This window comes from Haliotis asinina, chromosome 13, assembly GCF_037392515.1.
Source record: "Haliotis asinina isolate JCU_RB_2024 chromosome 13, JCU_Hal_asi_v2, whole genome shotgun sequence".
NCBI lineage: Eukaryota > Metazoa > Mollusca > Gastropoda > Lepetellida > Haliotidae > Haliotis > Haliotis asinina.
The window spans coordinates 3,386,282-3,395,294 of NC_090292.1; the positions used below are offsets into that span (position 1 = coordinate 3,386,282).

A 9,013-nucleotide genomic window follows, 5' to 3' on the forward strand; every position below is an offset into this window, starting at 1 on the left:
TCATTTGGTCGTTCTGCACACATCCGTTTCAGCATCGTCTTCAAGGTTCCATTGAACTTCTCCACTAGGCCATTGCACATTGGATGATAAGGGGAAGTAGTAAGCTGATGTATGGACAATAGTCTACTTACCTCCTTCATCACGCCTGACGTGAACTGGGCTCCCATGTCTGTTAATATCTCCTTGGGGATACCAACCCTACTGAATATCTCGAACAGAGCTTCGGCAACATATTCCGTCTCTACTCTGGGTAAAGCTACTGCTTCTGGGTATCGTGTTGCATAATCAACCACCGTCAGTATATACCTATTACCCTTGTCTGTGACAGGATACAATGGACCAATCAAATCAACAGCTACCCTCTCAAATGGCACTTCAATTAATGGCATTTGTCCCAGTGGTATTTTCCTTACCTTTCCCTTCGGCATGGTACGTTGACAAATATCACAAGACTGAACATGTCTTCTGACATCACCAATTACTCCTGGCCAATAAAACTGTGAGATTACCCTATCTAGAGTCTTCTTGATTCCAAGATGTCCACCCATCAGTGCTTCATGACATACCTTCATTACCTGTGTGCGCAATCCAACCGGTACTACTGCCTGTACAACTTGTTTACCATTGTCCATTTTATTGGAAGTATGCTTCCTATACAGCATATCATTCTCCACAAAGTAAGAGGAAGTACTATGTCGGGTCTCCCTAATCTTACCTTCTTCCACTAATTTTCTTATTTTGTTCAGACTTGAATCCTGATGTTGTAGGGATACGAACTCACCTCGACTCAGTGTCAACCCAACAGGTTCCAATGTCTTCAAGGGTTCCATGCCTACTTGGCGTACTCTTCTCTGGCTCCTTGTCTCTACAGCACCTACTGTTTTAATGTCCTGCTTATCCCACATCAAGTCTGGATCTCCTGGCTCTCTAACTCCGGGAATATTGCCTAATATTAAGTCACAGATTGGTGTGTCCATACATGCTGCTCTCACCATACCCGTGTAAAAGGGCGTATTTACAGTAATCCATGCTACCGGAAGTGTCAAGATCCTGCTATCTGCTAATTTACAAGATTGTGTTTCTGAAGTCAAACATGCATCTTTTACCATTGACCTCCTCACTATTACACCGTTACATCCCGTGTCTCTAAGCACATCTACTGGAGTGTCGTTTACCCTTCCCTGATAAAATGGCATGCGGTGATCTTTGGTAAGCACACTCCCTGAGGCTACATCTGCTTTAGTAACCTCCTCTGAAGTTGCTGCATCACCATCTAGAACTTCATGTATGCAGGGCTCTACTTTTGTGTTATCTGGATGTATTAGAGACATGTTTGTGTTGTCTTCACTCACCTGGATACTTGCCACTTTAAACTTGGGTTTCTTGCACTGTGCTGCCAAATGCCCAGTTTGATTGCAGTTGTAACATGTCCTTTCCTTAATAGGAACAAATTGTTTGGAACAAGTACCATGTTTACCTGATGCGCTACCCTCGACTATTTTCCCTTTGGAAACCTGCTTGTCAGTTTGACCTGGAATAACTGGTCTATTGTATCTTCCATGACTCGTACCTCTAGCTTCTATAAATTGCTCTGCTAGTCTAGCCATTTCCATCGCGTCTTTTGGCTTTCTCTCTCTCAAGAATATACCCAGATCCCTTCCAGTCACATTCAAAATCTGTTCACGCAGCAGCAAATCTCTCACACCTTCGAACGTCTTTTGTGTACCACTTAGTTCAATCCATCTGTTGAAATAGTTCTCAATTCTAACTACAAATTGTGTGAAAATCTCACCTGTTTCAGTTTTAGCAGTCCTAAATTTCTGATGGAATCCATCCTCAGTCATTTCATAGCGTTTAAGTAATGCAGTTTTAACTGCATTGTAATTTTCAGCCTCAAAGGCATTTAACCGGGAGTATACTTCTAAAGCCTTACCTTTCAGCAGAGTACACAGGTAAGCTGCCCAATGGGACGGGTCCCAGCCTTGCGCTGTAGCTACACGTTCAAACCTTTGCAGATATGCATCAATATTGTCATTGTGGTCGTCAAATGGAGGCATTTTAGGCATCTTGGGAATGGCTGCCGATCTATTCTCTCCTACCTGCCCTTCTTGATTTCCTGCCGCACTCTTTTCTAACTTGGCTAGTTCTATTCTTTCATTTGACTGTATTTTACACTTTTCTTTCTCCAATTCTAATCGTTCTCTCTCTCGTTCCCATTCTAACCTTTCTTTCTCCCTTCTTTCCTCCAGTTCTAACTTTTTAATCTCCCGCTCCCTAGCTCTTTCCTCCCGTTCGAGCCTGTCCTTTTCTTTCTCATTCTCCAACTCCATTTGCTCTTTCACAAACACTCTCAAATCATCTTTCTCATACCCTAAACTCTGACCCAGTTTGATAAGTTTGTCAATGTCCATAATTGTCTGTATGAGGGCAAAGCAGGGTACACAAAAAGTCAAACTGTCTGGAATAAATAGGGATCCTACCAAGAATAAAACCGGAGGTGATTTCCCATATATCCCAATGTTCAAAATGTTCACGACGAACCAATGGCCTTAACTGACCAATAACCACAATACACCCTCCACCCTTGAATTCCAAATCATACACTCAAGGACGCAGAAGTGGTGCCGTATGTTCTAACCCTTCTTTATGGACACAAAGATTCTGCAGCGATATACAATCAACAACGCTACATCAAATGCGCTACAGAACACAACTAGGGTTCCCTTTGATAGTGACAAATAATCTAATTATCCCACCGCTGCCACCAAAATGTCACATACCAAAGTAACCACAACAGAAGAATAGTTTGTTTTGCAAAACTTTATTCCTCCCCTTAAGATATAAGTAACCCCAATACCTATACTAAACTAATTCTACAGGTGCAAATACAACTAACTAATCTAATTACCTAACCTAGCTACATATACAGTTCTGTCTACCACTTAAATTGCTAAAGTTCTAATAATACTACTACTACTACTACTAACTACACTAAAATCCTAATACCCTCACTAATATAGATAATGATTACATATAATCCCAATCAGAAACTAAACAATTGAACTAAATAACAATAAAGGAATTTGCCACTCAGAGAGAACACTTTCTCTTTACAATGTAATCAGAATGTCAGTGCACTTTGGTTCCACTTGGTGACGTCATGGTATTTGTGTGGTATCCCTCACACCCAGGCGATGGTTTCCCTCACGGAGTTTAAGGGGCCTGTGTAATGGTTGATGGCTGTGCCATCCACATCTCACATTACTAGGAGATACATGCTCCTTGTACAACAGGGAAGACTCTTGTCTGTCTCCTTACAGGCGGAGATAATACCCCTCTCCTTACTTTAAGGATAACCGGCCAGTTCCGGGACACTACAATACAATATAAGTAACTACAGTTACTCAGTAAGACATGTGTCAATGTCTTATACTTTATGCATGTACTTTACTCCGATTTACATATTTGAAAGTGGAACAGTTTTTGTGGAACGATAACATTCAAATTTTGAATGGCTTTGTGGCTATATAGTGTTACAATATGCACATATATCTAGAAATACTACATCAGTAAAACAATTTCTTGCTACATCTACTCAATCAATAAATACAAAAGTAATAATGATAATAAAAACTTACGCCAGCCAGCGTGAGATGCAATCCCATACAAAAGTTGAACCCATACAGGTGAACACAGTGGTGATTCTGGCTGACTGTCCAGATTACTACCCTTCCTCACTATTTATATTGACCTCCCATACCCAAGCTACTCAACACCTCTCTATTGTTTACAAATTAACACCCCAGCTCTCTGGCCATACCTGGTCACGCTTCCCTGAACATAACCCTGTTCCCATAGTATTACCGAACATAATCTAACAACAACTCCCAACAATATATAACACACTCTAACAATACCATACTACATCTATTTACAGTACCATAAACTAATTATATAAACGAAATCATCTGTGATCTTGACATAGTGTTCTTACACAGGCCTTGAAATAAAGAAAAAGTTGAGATTGGCAAACAAACCTTTGTCAGTGTGTATGAATAGTAACACAGGGACATGACAGTGAACAGTACTGAGTTAAAATAACACAACTGGGTGTGAACACCTTGGCCTTGCCAAAAGACTGGCGAACAAATCATTGTCGAAATGCATGAATAATAATACAAGTCACAAGTGAATGGACAGTTCTGAGTTCTTGTAATCAAGGATAATGTTTTCATACAAATACATGGTAGCACAGTAGGCTTTACAAAAGGGATAAAGTTGAGACTGGCAAACAAATCAAAGTCAAAGTGTAAGAAACATAATACAGGGGATATGGCATATGCGTTCAAAGCGAATGATACAGACTTCATGGAGTGCAAGTGAGATTAAGTTAAAAACTTTTCAAGGACAGAGTCAAGAGACATTTTCAAACATATCCTCCAGAGGAAGCCATTTTTTCAAAAGCAGTCACTTTATTACACTTGCTCGCAATGGGTTTTTCAAGTATCCCTTTGACAGTTTGTTTGTTTTTTTACTGTTTCAACTGAAGGGGTTGTATTTCAGGACAACACAAGAAATATGTGTGTACATAACAAGAGTATGTGGTTAATTAACTTAAATTTGGCTGGGTAACCAAGGCTATTGCTGCCTATTTTGAGGTGGGTTAGGGCGTTTGCCTTGCGCATGTGCATGTGCTAGATCGTGGGACATGTCCGGAGAAGATCCTGGCCACCGAAGAACGTCACGTTGTTCCACTCGTCGCTGCCAATGACGAACATCTCTGGCTCAACGCTCTATGTGACGTCTGTGTTCAGGAGTCAACACCTGTCCTTTGGGTCCTTTAGGCTCTTATACCGGCTGCACGAAGACGTCTAGCCACCCTGTATCGATTGACATGATGTCCTCAAAACTCGCTCTTAAACTGATGTTGTTATTGGAGGTCTCCCACTTCTCGGTCTGTCCTGTGTCTGTCCCGTCTGCCTGTAACGTTGCAGCAGTCTGGAGACGTCTACACGGGTACAGTCGGAGATTCTTGCAACGTTGACGTGTGGACCTCATCTCGAGCATACCTATGGTCCTCTCACGTTCAGCTGCTTATAGTCGTGACATATCTGTAACGATCTTTTCAAACTGCATGTATAACCTGTCCGCACACAAACTTTTATACCCTCAGTGCATGTGAAACTCTGCCAGAGGCCCCAAGTCATTGCAAATACAACTGAGCAGTTTATTTACGACGTGCACGTGAACTTCACTACGGGTATCCAATTGAGACACTGAGGCAACATGTTTCACCTACAAAAAGTTTTGTTTAGAATTTGAGAAATGGTAACTTTTGGTAGGTTTTCCTTTGCGGGAGGGTTTACATTATGTCCCCTTTAACTTGTACTTTTGAGTGAGTGAGTGAGTTTAGTTTTACGCCGCACTCAACAATATTCCAGCCATATGACGGCTGTCTTTAAACAGTGGAGTCTGGGAAACACAATTCAGTGATCAACAGCATGTGCATCGACCTGTGCAATTGGGAACCGACGACATGTGTCAACCAAGTTAGCGAGTCCGACCATCCGATCCTGTTAGTCGCTTCGTACGACAAGCATGGATTACTGAAAGCCAATATTCTAACCTTGACCTTCACGGGTTTGTGTTTCTGACTCCATACACACGAGATGGCGAAAAACTAAAATCTTTCATGGCTGCTGGAGTAATTGCCCTTCGCCAAAAGGAAGCTACTCTTTTCAATAAGATGTCACGTCATGAAATAAGTCAGAGGGGTCCATACATCAACACCAGAAAGGGTATAAGTCCTTAATATTATTTTACACATTCATTGTATAAAGCAATGCAGTTATGTGTGAAACGTTCAGCCAATCAAAATGCAGGAATTGGAATAAAGCATTATTAACTGAAATCAGTAGATTATAACACATGGTCGGCAAATAAAAGTAGAAAATATTCCATCAAGATATCAAAAATATATCAATATATCAAAGTATGCCTTACTATGGTTGACATCAGTCTTGCTAACTTTCAGCAACCCAGCTGTGAACATCAAAACCCGTTTAGGATGAAAGCACCGCAGATCAACCATCGCTCATTAAGTGTCGTATTGTATCACGATATTATTTAATTTATTAAATTTATGGGGATTTTTTCCAATACGCAAAACACTCCAAGGGTACTTTATCAATGGCATCACGGTTTGCAGTATGATTCATTGTCCTTTCAATGACAGTCATGATATAGAGGTTAAAATACGACACAAACCTTTTTCATGTTCAACATGGCACACGGTTGCGATAATGAAATTATTCTTTATCAAGACATATGAGATTCATATCAGAGCCAGCAAAGCATCCCGTTCATCAAAAACCATAGAAGGCAAGATGGATAGTCTCAAAGTCAATATTTATTGTACTCACTGGATAAAAATCTTTTGAAATATTAGCATCCCACGGTCTCTTTTCAGGTTACTAACATGAATGTTACAATGATTGGCATCTGAGATGTGCATGATAATTATATGCTCCAGGGTATATAAATACTGTTGGAGATTCTCCATTCAATCAAAAAGCTATAGAGAGCTGACAAGGTAAGGCTGTGTGTGTCTGACATGACTTGGTAAGGCTGTATTATGTGTCTGACCTGACGCGATATGGTTGTGTGTGTCTGACCTGACGTGATAAGGCTGACATGGCTTTGTAGTAAGGTTGTGTGTGTCTGGCATGGCGTGTATTTCTATTGATGTCCAATTATGGTTCTGGAAAGGGTTTTGGTTCTGGTTTTGCTTTGCAAAATATTCTAGCACTTCTTTCCCGTTCTCGTCAATAATACAGTTAACGTACATCAAATGTGATTCCTTCGCTCAGAACTTCTGATTGTTGGATTGTTTCAGTTGTGTTTGTATGTTTCATTGTATTACACATCAGTGAATGCTTGTAGATTGACAAACCAAGGATCATATTTCATCATTTCAGTATAATGCGGTACGTGATTCTTATTCTGATCGTCCTTGTCGCTGGTGTGGATGCCACTTACCAGAAAGGCCGGCACTTCATCGCCAAGATGGACGATGAATTTGCACATGAAGCTACTCTCTCAAGTAGGGATGTGCCTGTCTTGAACGCTAGACTGGTCGATCAAGGAACACGAATAAATGAAGGAGGGTATGTGAACAGTTTTGCGTCCAGTACAATAATATTTCCAATTTTTCAAGTAACCACAGGGACTTACAGCTGAACTGTCACACAGGACGAAGCATGATCATTTACAGACTTGTACATACTCCTTACGTTGCTGGAACCAATATCTACTGCCACGTCCGACCATATCACGGTAAAATAAGCCGTACAGGTATGGATATATAGATATAGGTACAGGCATAATTGAGCTCAAAACTGGCTAGCGATACCAAAGGAGGGAAATGTTCATTCAGAAACTGTCTTGACATTATTATTAACAGATTTTAATTTCACGACCTCCTTTAAAAAATGTGCAGTATTATGACTTTGTTGAAACCTAGGCTTATCACTTGTGTATCTACACAAATGTCTCTTAATTATATTACTTTTCATTGTGTCATTTATTGACATAGTTTGTAGAATTCACACATTATACTTGTTTACCTCTTGTAAGACGTAATTATTCATTTCCGTTTTTGTTGTTACAGTCTAAAAAAACGCAACAGGTCAATGCATAAGACAACAGAGAGAATATTGATTCTGTTAATGAACTAAACAGACGTCTACATCGGCGTCAACATCCACCAGAGACAATAAAACAATTTACGAAGTCGCAACAGGAAAAATGATGGAAAGGTTGTGTCCACTGATTCAGGATTTTCACGGGGTTTACAAGGGGCTGATATCAATACGATCCCTTGTGGATGTAGGTGTCATGTGACTACAACAACCGGCATTACTATGGCGTCTTCAGAACAGACTATCACCTTTCCAGGTTTCATAATTGTATCCAACAAATTAAAAGAATCAAAAACATTTAGAAGGGCGGGTTTTCTAGGGTCACCTGCGTGGTTAATTGTTCTGAAAGTCATTGACTCAGCAAGGCTTGTTTTCTTATAATCGATTGTATTTCTGTCATTGCAGTGACGACACTGACGGAGCAGATTCGTTTGAAGAATAACAGCACACTGTAAGACTAACACATAAATAAAGATCAAAGATTGGGCGTCGAAAAGATTTCGTTATTTTCCTACCTTGATATTGAAGAATGAGGACAATGTTTATGGAGAAACAATTTCTATATTCTGTACTATACTTGCTTCGTTAATTTCATGTAAACCGCTCAACTACTGTACATTATATATCTATGCACATGCATGCACAAAGCCCTGTCGTATTACCCCTGGTGAACGAGTACAGACCAGTGGAAAATACAACCGGTCCTGTCAGGCGCTCAGGGCTCAAGTACCCAGTTTGCTGATGGGTATTGGACAGAGAGGACAGAGGGGACATAGGGGACAGAGGCAATTTTGAACAAACTCCCTTGCCTAAGACGAGACCTCATGTGTCACGTGTACTCCGCTCTCAAGCTGCCAAAGACGGTCACCCGTCTAATGCACTTCAGAATCTATGTTTAAAGGTCGCTCATATAGAATAAAGAAGCCGTTCATCCACAAAAGTTATCCTCTTTCTATACCTCCTCAAATTCTAGAATTCAAAGAGGTAACTTGTCATTGTCTCTCGGAACCTATCGACCACAAACATAAGATATCAAACGATTCCTCTTGCACTGAAAATACTCTATTCTAAGTCACGACAGGTGGCAGAAAATGGGCAGACATAATCACCCTCCAACCATAACAGGTATAACAGGATCGGCAGACATAGTCACCCTAGGGCCATTGCAGGTGATAGAAGATGGACAGACACAATCACCTTACAACCATGACAGGTGGTACAAGATGGACAGATATAACCCATCTTCCAGTCATGACAGGTGGTACAGGATGGACAGACATATCCATCCTGCAACCATGACAGGTATAACAGGA

At 40.6% G+C, this 9,013-nt stretch overlaps 1 long non-coding RNA gene across 1 annotated transcript; it reads left to right on the forward strand.

Moving 5' to 3' along the window:
* The first annotated feature begins 6,578 nt into the window (after positions 1-6,578).
* Positions 6,579-8,191, forward strand: LOC137259245 (uncharacterized). Its single transcript, XR_010954704.1, has 3 exons — positions 6,579-6,592; positions 6,978-7,166; positions 8,106-8,191. It is a non-coding gene; the product is annotated as an uncharacterized lncRNA (long non-coding RNA).
* Positions 8,192-9,013: the final 822 nt, after the last annotated feature.